The 12,075-nt window shown below is 45.2% G+C and overlaps 1 protein-coding gene across 9 annotated transcripts in view; it reads right to left on the bottom strand.

Moving 5' to 3' along the window:
* The window catches only part of EXD3 (exonuclease 3'-5' domain containing 3), a 294,208-nt gene that overhangs the window by 278,581 nt on the left and 3,552 nt on the right, over positions 1 to 12,075 (bottom strand). For 7 of the 9 annotated variants that reach the window (XM_064677280.1, XM_064677275.1, XM_064677281.1 and 4 more), the window contains exon 2: positions 9,217 to 9,281. The exons of 1 other annotated variant lie outside the window; for it this stretch is intronic. The gene's annotated coding sequence lies outside the window, so the exon portion shown is untranslated. Of the gene's footprint in view, positions 1 to 9,216; positions 9,583 to 12,075 lie in introns of those variants that run through there. One more of the 9 variants, XM_064677276.1, reaches the window with a different exon arrangement.

The raw sequence follows: 12,075 nt of genomic DNA, 5'->3' as shown, positions 1-12,075 counted from the left end.
ATTTAGCTATTATTTGTCATGTAAGTACAGAATAATTGCATTGCTTCTGTTATGTTCGCATTAATACATGCATAAACATCCAGAAAGATGAATCCATAGGACAGATACAGTTCTGCTCATACAAGAAATTGAAAATAATTGCTCTCTTTGGAAGTTTAGAATCAAATACATCACCGAACCAAACATTTTCTTTAGAGCCTCAAAGAAAACCAAGAAATGACAGGACCTTGCAAGTGGTTTATTTTCATTGCTCACTGAAAAATAACTATGACAGTTTTTTAACCCTCACTCAGCTCTTCCTGTTGGTATTGATGCTGATCATGTTTGACACCTCGAACTAGCATGTCACTAAGAAAATAAGCTATAGCTGAAAGCTTCTCATTAAGTACAATTTTGCTTTTCAAACACCTGTTATCTGAATAACACTGTCTTTTACTGAAGTGTGAAATGAGCAAGGGAAAGAAGTTGCTGAGGAATTGAATGCTGCCCAGAATGGTACCGCCCACATTTTTAGGTCAAAGGCTAAAGCCTCACAGAAGGAAAGACAAAGTTACTGGAGAGAGAATAAAAAGCATCAGCCCTAATATTGCACACACTGATTTAACATGTCAGATGACAGTTAAATCAGAGAGAGGTATGAAATGGCATTCAGGCATCAATCAGTATTTCAGTGCTCCTTCAGCTGAGCTCCATTTCTCAGCCTCTGTTCCTGAAGCTGCTGAGGCAAAGACCCCATTATCAAACTGTATTTTTAAATTGTCGTGAGTCAGAACTACCACCTGCTCCTCTAAATCACCACCAGAGAAGCCACAGAACCTGCCAGGCAGTTGTTCAGCATTGACTCAGCACCAGGAGGAAAACTCTGGGCCTGCAGTTACACATTTTTCAGGGTTTGAGAGTACAATATGCAGCCATGAGAACACAGAAAGGCAGGATCCCAGCAACCCAGACCCACCACTTTCTATGGCCTCTGTTCCTCAGAGGAGTAACAGTAATTCCACAGACTTTCCATCACAGCTCTGAGCCGGGGTTACAGGGACAGGGCAGGAGCCACCCCACACACTCCCAACAGAGTTGTCCTGCTCAGGAGGGAGCTGCATGTTTGGGCTCACACTGTCACTCGGCAGGGATCATCAGACCTACCAGGAGGATAACAAATACCCAAGGCAGCAAATGAACATCAAAATAGAACAACATCCAAGACACCGTGAGAACAGGTTTGAGGGGGAGGGGAAACGTTTTACATCATCTTCCAGAGCAAGCTGAAGGAATTCCCGATGCTTGGGACAATATGGCCCAAGGGAGATGGTAACGGGAGAGAAATAAATTCTTTCACCTCTGAGTTGAAATCCAAGTCAGGCTGGTAGTAGCCAAGAACCATTAGCTGAACATCTGCGAGCTGTTTGGCAGCCCATGTGAAGTGAGTTATATTCCTCTGTGTCCGCAGCCCAGTCCCACTAATTGGCACCACGTTGGCAATCCAAACACAGGGGTTAAGGTCTGAGCACACAGCAGGCACCAACTACGAGATTAGGCAGCTTCAGTTTTGAGGACATATGTGATAAATTAAGCATTTGGTATATGTAACTCTATTTAATTGCCCCGCCATCCTTTCCCGCCCTCAGAATAAAACCATAAATCCAAGCAAGCCAGAACACTGTCAGCATTCCCTTGTCCAGCACACAGTTCCTGAAGCAGTAAGACACATTATTAAGTCCATTACTAGTCAAAGCGACTTAAACAACTGCTTACATTTTAAGTTTATGCTGGACAGTATTTTGCTTAAGTATGAGCTAAAGTGTTTGGTTAATAGGTACCAATATGCATAAAAACAGTATCTTCCTCTTAACTCCAGTTTTTAACTCAAAAATGCAACACTCCCCCAAAAGGCAGTAATGATATAGTCTTATAAGCCCCAAATAACTAGGCTCTTTTCTCTTTGTGTTTCCTTCTTCTGCAGCTTCCCAACAAAGAGTACACAGGACCAAAGCTGACCCAGAAACAAGACCCATTAACTTTTAGAGAATTATCCTTTGTGTTGCCTCATGGTAAAATGTTTCTGTCTGAGGACAAAAAAAAAAGTTGTTAGCTCTCAATAGATATCAATAAAGGAAAATTGATTTTTCATATCATCTGAATATGGCAGAATAAAAAAAGTCTAAACTATGAAGGAAGGAAACTTATGTCACAGTTTAGAAACTGTTTACACATCATTTCAGTTTAAAGAACTGCTTATGATGGGAACATGATGAAAGCTGTTGAGCACAAGGGGAGATAGAAATGAAGCCAAAAGAAGCATCTTTGCCATAAGTCTACCAGAAAACAGAATCACAGAGTCAGTTAGTTTGGGAGGTACCACTGGAGGTTTCCAATCCAATCAGCTGCTCAAAGAATGGCCAACTTCAAAGTGGGATGAGGTTGCCCAAGGATATTTTAGATGAAAGAGCAACATAGTGCAGTGCCCTACAAAATCCACCTATAAAGAAATTGTTCCTGCAAGCCAAATCCCCCCTTCACTTACCACTGCTCTGGAAATGATTCAGTTCCAAGCTGTTTTGAGAAGCAATATGGCCAGCTGCCACCACGAACAGTGAGACTGAAAAGGAAACAAACCTAATCTAAGTATGCATTAGGACCAGGGTTTGGAGAACTTCAACTGGTAGAATTCAGACCTGAGCACAGGAGACTGCCTGGGAGAGCTTGGAAAGTCCAATCCTCCCAAGATCCATGTTTTATCTCCCATTGGAAAGGTATGCTCAGCCCATGAGAAAAAGGCAGCACCGACATGAGGCCAGTCTGCATGAAAACAAACCCAACCCACAGCACGTCTGCATTCCACAGCTGTGCTCAAAGGGCTGCGTTCTTCCTCCTTGTGCAAGGAACATTTGCAGAGTTATCATCCAGGGGGGTTGATGCCTCCACATGAACAGCCTGCACACACTGGCAGCACTGCCTGGCCTGCCCTCTGCCAGCCCTGCCTTGCCTCACCTGGCCACTAACAAAGCCAGGCCAGTTTGACTCCTGCAAAAAGGTGCTGCCAGTTCCCAGGGCCTGCACACACCATTGAGGATTCTTGTGTCCTTTTTGCTTTTTTTTTTCCCCTTTCTACTCTGCCCTTGTGAGATCCCACCTGCAGTGCTGTGTCCAGCTTTGAGAGCCCCAGCATAGGAAAGATGTGGAGCTGTTGGAGCGAGTCCAGAGGCCACGGAGATACTCCAAGGGCTGAAGCCCCTCTGCTCTGGAGCCAGGCTGGGAGAGCTGGGGGGGTTCACCTGGAGAAGAGAAGGCTCCAGGGAGACCTGAGAGCCCCTTCCAGGGCCTAAAGGGGCTTGTAAAAGGAGGGAGAGGGACTTTTTATACAGGCAGAGATGGACGAGGGAATGGCTTCCCACTGACAGAGGACAGGGTTAAATACTGGGAAGAAATCATTTCTTGTGAGGGGGGTGAGACACTGACACAGGTTGCCCAGAGAAGCTGTGGCTGCCCCATCCCTGGAAGTGTTCAAGACCAGCTTGGAGCAATTTGGTCTGGTGGAAGGTGTCCCTGCCCATGGCAGGGGGTGGGACAGGATGAACTTTAAGGTCCCTTCCAACTCAAGCCAGTCTGGGATTCTGTGATTCAAGAGCTTGGTGGATCAAGGGATAGAGGAAGACCCTTCCTTCCCCAGAGCTCCAATATCCCTGCCAGGCTATCCCTGCACCTGCCTCAGGCAGCAAGGACACAACCTTCTTTTTCCCACCACTATTTAAGCCTTTAAGGTGAATCTTTTTTACTCTCTTCTGTAACTTTGAGAAGTAGAATAGGATCATGCCCATTTTTTAAATGCCAGACAAATTCCTGCTGCTTGAAGACAGGTTATTAGCAGCTTCTTTTAATATCACACCACTAAAAATAATTATATTGACACTTGAGGTGGGAACTGCTGTGCTGACATCTGAAAGAGAATTACAGGAGGCTGTGATGAGTGGCCAGGAGTCCAGCACAAGCTGCAAGAAACCAGGCTGGCACCAAAGACATCAACAGGGCAACTGTTCTGCCCTTGGCTGCATTCAGCCCCCTGAGCTGCCCGTTCAGGAGGTGCTGAGGTAACTCTTGAGCACTAATTCTTGATGCTGCAGGAGTCAGTGGGGTCATAAGGGCCAAGAAAAGGTTATAATCCAATGATGTAGTGAGTTGCTTTATTGAGCAGCTCTCACATGTGCTTCTGAACCCTCATGCAGGTATCAAGTAAGCATTTATACTCAAAATAAATGTTTTCTCACAAAACCAAGTATAGAAATAATACCAAACTCATGAGTTTCCTGAGAGTAATTCCTCTCCATTTAGAAAACAGGAGGGGTCCAAGAAAGAACTCCTTCTCTGCAGGGGAGGAAGGCAGGAAGGAAGGAAATGTGAATTACATACACCTCTGGATAAGTTCTCCTTAAAAAAAAACAAAAAAGGAAGGAAATTAGAGTTAACTAAAAAGAGCACGTTTAGCATCACTGCACAAGCTGGGGGGAAAAAACCTCGGAAATCCTGGCTAAAGAAAATGCTGCCTCCTCTTTTCACTGCTGGGTTTCCACAGTCCCTGCCCAGGGAGAAGGGAGAGGGCCATTTTTCACCCTTTTATAAGCAGCATCACTTTGAAGTTACTTACAAATCAGAGTCACCAGTTGATGGTCTCCTCTCCCTATGTCATCCCATGTTTCTTTGTAATAGGGCTGTAAAAAACATGTGTTTTCACTTTTTTTTAATATTATTATTAAAAAAGGATAACTCATAACTGAGCAGAGACAAAGGCTCTGTTGATACAACAACATGTGGATTAAATCTGAAAGGAGAAAGAAGGCTGTTCTAGTAAACTGACAATCCTGCTCAGAGGGCTTATATCTAAATTAGTGTAATAAATCACGAGGAAAGATTTCTCTTTGGCTGAAATCACCATTTATTTAGGCATGGCAAAAGAGCATTTTAAAATCACTCTGGACACTGTACACCAAAGACTTTCTTTGGTTTTGTTCTTTTGTTTTTGTTTTCTTTTGTGTTTTAAGCATATCCCCAAAGTTTTGCCTTTGGTCTACATAAAAATATATACTTTCTGATGCTTAAACCTATGACAAGTCAGCCAGACAGCACCACTGGGCTCTTAGCTAAACTGCTCCTACTGAAACAAGAGAAAAAAAGGAAGGAAAAAATGGTGCTTGTTCCATTACATCATCACATCAGGCAGAAGACTGCCCTCAATTTAAGCTTTCCCCATTATGCTCCTCTCCTGTGTTTTTATAAACACAGTTGTACTTCTTCCCTTAACCTCTGTTAGCAGTGGCTTTTTCACTGGTTTTTTTAAGCAGGAAACACTCTGCAGCTCTTGCTGCCTACTGCCATCACACAGCAATTTGTGCCAGCACAAGAACCTGCCCTGTGAGAACGTCAGTCTGAGGGTAAGTGAACAGCAGGAATGGGCTCAAGAAAGCTCAGTCACATCACCAGCCTCAAAACAACTGCCCAGAACCAGCACTGGGCCCCCAGATCCCCACAGACACTGTGCTGCTGAGGGGGAAAATCAGCACTGGGCAGAAACCTTTAAAGTGCAACACTGATTGTAACCAGAGATGGGACCAAGAACTGCAACCAGCTTCTTTAATAAAGATTAGACTGTACCTGGGACTGATTTCAGAGCTAAAGCAGAGATGACACCAGCACATCACTTATTACACCCTTCAGTACACTGTGCTGGGGAGATGGCGTTGGCTAACCCAGGCAAACTCGTCCCCACAGAACAGCAGCTGCTCTTCAAACAATGACAAAGACCGAAACATCATCAAATGAAACTTTCAGTTCCACAGAAATGTTCTGTGAGAAAATATTTCTAGGAGATGTTACTCAAAACTGAAGGAAAGTGTTTTATGCAAGCAGGCTGGAGCTCCTCTTAAGTATGTTCTGTAATGTCACTGGCTCCTGGATTTCCAGCCTTTTTTAGAACACCCAGACTGTGGTAAAACATGAGAGTAATCTGAATATGGGATGGAGAACAACATCAAGGGGGTGAAGACTTTGGCTGAAGCCTCTGTCATTCACAGTGTGAATCCCAGTGTCATTAACTTAAATCACAAGAGTACAAGAAACACTCTTGAAAACCATGAAAAACACAATCCCCAGTCCCACAGACGAAATGCTTTAAGCTCAGTAACGGTTTTTTCTCTGCCAGAGGAGTCCCTGTATATTCCATTCCACCTTAAAATCCATTTGCCAGACAGACAAATAAAAGGTTCCTCAGAAACTCCAGATGATGCAGTCACTGGGAAGCCATCCCAGCCTGCCTTGTTCGCTGCCGTATTCCCAACTCCCTGAAACAATCCAGGGGCCACACAACAGCCCCGGGTCAGGTCTGGGCTGCTCCCTCTCCCTGGCCCACTCCCTTTGCCCAGAGAAGCTGTTGCCACCCTCCCAGGAGAGTGGTGGGAGCTGGGAATCACACAAGTGCCTGCATTTATCCCAAGGGCTGGTTTGCCAGGATACCTCCCCCAGATGTGACTGTAAGGGCTGTTCCCCCTGTGCCATCAGGTGCCTCCCAGGCTGCAGGAGCGTCTCCACAGCGCTGCTTCCCACACACCTGCAGCCACCCACATGGCTCCACTCAGCTCAGCTGCTGCTGCCTCCTCCTGCCTCTCCAGCTGGGACAGACACTGGAGAACCTCGGAGCGGGAACATCTCAGCTTTCCTTCTACTGCAGGCAACCCCTCTTTGCCAAAAAGCTAAGGAGCTGTTCTAGTGGGACAGAAAGGGAAGGTGCAAGAGGAGATTAAAAACTAGGAGAGGAAAAAGATGGCCTGACCAGTACTTTTTCTTATTATTCTGCTTTGATTGTGGAGAACGGAGTCTCGTGGCCAACAGAGTTCATGGAAGCCCTACAGAGTGATTCAGAAATCCAAGCAAAGTGCTGTCTCCTGGCTGGAGCACAGAACCTCCTATTATCAGTGTTTATTGTCCTTACCCCATGGATAACAAAGCTGCATCTCGGAGTAAAGCTCCCTGGCAAGGCAGATGTGCCAGTCCCAGCTGGAAGGAATCCTTCCCAGGAAGGAGCTGGTCAGTCAGCTGGCCCTGGCTGGCCCTGCCACATCATGGTCCCTCGTTGTGCCTCCTCTCCCACCTTAGAGAGCCACACGAGCACCCCAAGGAGCGGTGACACAGAACCCAGCTCATACCTGAACTGCTCTCACAGAGGGGGAACTCAGAGGCTGAATAAAGCCATACCTTAAACTGAGGTTTATGCTCTGTAGGGATGGCTCCAGCCTAGGAAACATGCCCTGGGTTTTGCCAAGCCTCCCCAGTGTGGCTATGAGTCAGTGCTAATTGCTCAGAAATTGTTTCGGGTCCCACCAGTTTGGTTTGGTTTTGTGAAAGCAAAACAAGGTATGTTTGGACAAAGGTAAGATTGTGTTTATGTTTACAGACAATCTGACTCCTGCATATGAAAAATGCTTCTGCTTGGACAAAAACCTAAAAACATCAAGAAATCAAAAGTAATGCAAATGATCTGGCTCTATAATCTTGCCAGAACAGAAGCACCACCAAAGCAGTTAAGCAATAATCGTGGTCTTAAATTTGACTTCTCTGACTCCTGCTTTGTTCAATATTTTAATTATATTTTTAAAAAATTCTAAAACACTTCAGATTTCAAAGCACATTTATAAACTCGATTAATTATTCCAACTTAAAAATCATTATCCTCTTTTTTCAGAAGGAAAGTAAAAGGAGATATGACAAGCTGTTTGTCAAAGGCACAGACGGAACTGATATAAGGGCTGGTATTAAAACCCAAGAGTTTCTGAAGCAACTTATTTTTTATAACAGACTGACTTTTTTGAACTTGATAGCAACCCAAAGAAATTCCAAAATGGATATACATTTAAGATCAGGGCAGTTTATGGGTAAAGGCAACAAGAAAAGCAAGTTACTCTAATTAATTCACCTTTGGAAAACTACAGTGAATTCTCTAATAGATTGTTGCCAGGTTCCACACAGAGCACAAGCATGAAATCAGCCCACAGCACAGGTAATCTTGCCTTGGATCATTAGTACCCAGGGCAATCCAGCTCGGGCTTCTCTCACTGCTCTGGGGGGTAAAGAACATTTGCATCAGGATTTTTCCCCAGAGAGCTGGTTTGGGAATGTGGCTGCTCAGCCTCCCCGTGGGTGAGGCCAGAGTGCCCTCTAACGAGGCTGTGGCTGCATTTCACACACACAGGACAGCAGAAAAACCCAAAATGAGCCTTTCCAGAAATTTCTCGTTAAACATCAAGCTTGTTTCCATTTGAAAAGGGAAAAGCAGATGATACACAGTAACTGGAGACTGCTCCTGCACAGACATTTCATAGTGCCCTGTATTATGTAAATCATCACCAAGGAATATCAGTACTAAAGATAGGAAAATTCACAGTTCTCCCACTCCATGAGAAGAAATGACACTGAATCAGACAACAGTTAACCCACTACAACTTTTTAAATTAAACTGAGCTCTACACAATCCGCTTTATCTGTAAGGAACTTCTGGGTAACTTTTCAACATAGAATGTAGTTAAATCAATCTTTACAAAAATAAGTGAATATCACGAAGGAAGTTCACAAATCAAAATGGAATCTTCATAAATCTATTCCCTAATACACCACTGTACCATAAAATATTGATTATTTGAAGGATGTCTGCACCTAAGAGTGGTCACACAAGCTACAGTGATGAAACAGGACTAGTTATGTTTGTATGACAGGCACTTGGTTTATTGTGCACTCCTTGGTTTATAGTCCAGTTCCCTTTCACCCATCTATGTGAACCATCGTGCAAACCAAGGAAGTTCATAATACTTTGAGAAACAAACTCCACATTGATCCTCAGAATAGACATTCATTTTAATAATCTCAACATCACACTGTCAGAATAGGACCATTCCTTCCCCCTAAAGATCTACCCATTGATATGCCATGAGAGCACAGCAGTTCAGTGTGGGTTCAGAACAGCCAGAGCAGTCTGTGCAGCTCCTGCCCCCTCCCTCCTGCTCTGTCCTGCACCAAGGACACTCTCAGCTGTCCCCAACACCCAAGCTGGGAGCACAAGGTGAAAACGATCCTTTCCCAAGCTCCTGCAAGACAGACTGGAAAGGGGCAGGAGTTCCTGAAGCTGTGCTGCCCCAATCCCACCAGATGTGGGGTGTGCCCCCAGACCAGCAAACTCACCCCAAAGGACGGTGAAGGCGTTAACTGCTGAGGGATGCCTGGGGGATCCCACTGCCACCACGGAGCTGCAGGGAAGCAAAGAGGCCTCTGAGCACATTGTTTGTGCACCTGACCACACAACCCCTCAGCCCCATGGCCCCAACCAGCACCTGGGTCAGTGCAAACTTGAGAAGGCAGACTGGTAGGCAGCAAATGCTTCCTTGAACCTGTCTTACACACTTGAAAACTTTTTACATCTTGCTAAACACCTTTACAGTAAAGTTAAGATCATGAGGTGCTTTGAAGGGAGACCCCAGAGCAGTCTACAACTCTCTGCTCTCTGTGACCAGGGACAGGACCGAAAGGAACAGCTGGAGCTGTGTCAGGGCAGGGTCAGGTTGGATCTCAGGAAAAGGTTCTTCCCCCAGAGGGTGGTTGGCACTGACCAGGCTCCCCAGGGCAGTGGGCACAGCCCCAAGGCTGCCAGAGCTCCAGGAGAGTTTGGACAACACTCTGAGGGACAGGGTGGGATTGTTGGGGTGTCTGTGCAGGGCCAGGAGTTGGACTGGATGGTCTTTGTGGGTCTCTTCCAACTCAAGTTGTTCTGTGATTTTATGTGGGTAAGAGTCACTAAAGACGAGGCAGAACACTGTGCTAATGTGATGAACCATTCACAGAACCAGTTGTCCTGAGTCACACAGGTTCTCCACCTCTACAAACACAGCCCCACCAGGACACCTCCCCTCCCTCCATCCACTGACCCAGTGGCCACTACTGCTCACAAAGAAGCCCCAGACAGTGACACTCTTGGCTGACAAAACCTGCCCTGCCCCGGCTGACACAGAAGCTTTGGCCTGTCCAGCACAGCTGCACTGCCCTCCTCAAACACCCAAACCCATCTCCCTTAAGTTTGTAACAGTGGCAGATTTTTAGTTCCCAAGGAGTATTTTCCAAAAATGTACAGGCAATTGTATAACCCAAGAAAAGCCACATGGAGCAGTTTGGTATAGCCAGGATTTCCCAGCAGTGCAGATCCCCTCCTGTGCTCACGTGTTCAAACACTCCTCACAGCACTGCCATGTTCCAGCCAACTCTTTTCCTGACACAACAGCTTATTCCTTGAGGAGGTTCAGGCCGAGTTTAACATTACAAAGATTAGCAGTGGACAGACAGTGTCCTGGCCATTTTGAAAATGAGACTTTTCCTCCATGAACATGTAACCCAAACAAGGCTCAATGAATTCCTGTGAAAATCAAAAATTACCAGAAAGTGTCTTTTGAACCATAGAACAGGAAGTTTCAGCACAGATTAAAAAGTGCAGAAAAATGCAAGAGCAAACTAACCTCCGAAATGAGTAACTGAAGTGCAGTTATGTGCAGAGCTTTAAGGGTGAGCCCTTGCAAGATATTCTGTTTTTGAAGGCAAGATGAGCAACAGCCAAGAATAAATCACATTGTGTGGGTACCAATAGCCATGGAATGAGGAAAAAAAAGTTTTATATTAATCAAAGGAGTCTAAAATGACAGCAGCCACACGTTTAGACCTAACAAGAAGTGTGACTGTATCCTTGGCAGAGCTGGAGATGTAATAAAGAGGAAATTATTGAAATGCATGAAATCCATGTAGAGCCCGAGTCTCTCCTGTTCTCACAGACAGACTTGGAGGGACTGAAGTACTGGGCAGACAATCTGACTGCTCCACTACGACAGAAAAAACAGGCTTTGACGCACTTTTTATGTCAGTACTACCAGGAGTAAGGGCAGGTAAGGCTGCAGGAACAGCAGCTCCTGACCAGGACACCAACACCAACCACTCCTGATAGGGCAGTTTAAAACTGGTTCCAGTGCTGTTACTGTTCAAATGTTTATACAATATAAATCAGAACTTTATTCCTTTGCTTAATTCTTCCATTATTTATATATACTTTTTCTTCATTGGCAACTTCCTTCTTCAAGATCCACAATGTGGTAAGTACAGGGAATACACAACCTTGTCCAGTGGGATATTGGTCAGTGAAGGAACAGGACTCTCAGCTTTTACAGGTGATCAGACAGAAGTTGAAGAATTTTTAACTGTTCCTGGTCTGATCAGATTCCAAAACACTTCATCTTTCTTTAGCTTCATCGGGCCACCTACTCCTTGGAGAAGACACTGCAAGGAGGATTATTCTGTAAAAGTTAGCAACACGAGTTTTTTCTGCTATAGAAATGTCTTTGGCAGTAGCAATTGCCTCAACCCTCAAACAGGCCTATCCCTCCTTAGAGCCAGCACCACGGGCTGTGCCCAGAGCAACAGCCCAAGTGAGTGGCAACGCTGAGACTAAATAAGCTGTAAATGACAGAAGCAGGGTTTATTGCTTGATTTTGACCTGCAGTCCACCAAGCACTATTTGCCCTGAATCACCCAGCAGGCAGTGAGAACAGCTGGAAAAGGACTCCCTACTCCTGAGCTAAAACACCTGGACAAGACTCTCACCTTCCAAGCCCAAGTTAAGCCATTTGGTCACAGTGCAACTAAACCTCCACATGGATTCCAAAAGAATGAAGACTTTTATCCTCTGGGAAAACAGCCTTCCAGAGTTCTGACATCCCACATATACGGACTCCCCTGTTTCATTTTTCTGCAAGATTTTTTCAGACTTTTATCACTGACATCTACCATAGTTCCTCCAACACTCAATTGATTACACATTCATTCAATTAAGAGGTGAAAATGTGGACCAGCAGGATGTTCAGCCCCCAGCACATGCCCTGTTTCTGTTCATGTATTTCTGTTCCTCACACACTGCTCAGTTCCTCTGTGGCCAGCCAGTGTCCCTGGTTACCAAGGGAGCTGCTGAGGAGGCTGCCAAAGCACCATGAATCCTCAGAGAGCTACAAA

This window comes from Pseudopipra pipra, chromosome 20 (assembly GCF_036250125.1).
Source record: "Pseudopipra pipra isolate bDixPip1 chromosome 20, bDixPip1.hap1, whole genome shotgun sequence".
In the NCBI taxonomy this organism is placed as follows: domain Eukaryota; kingdom Metazoa; phylum Chordata; class Aves; order Passeriformes; family Pipridae; genus Pseudopipra; species Pseudopipra pipra.
Note: the sequence above shows the minus strand (reverse complement) of the source record. Positions and strands in the feature narration are given on the sequence as shown.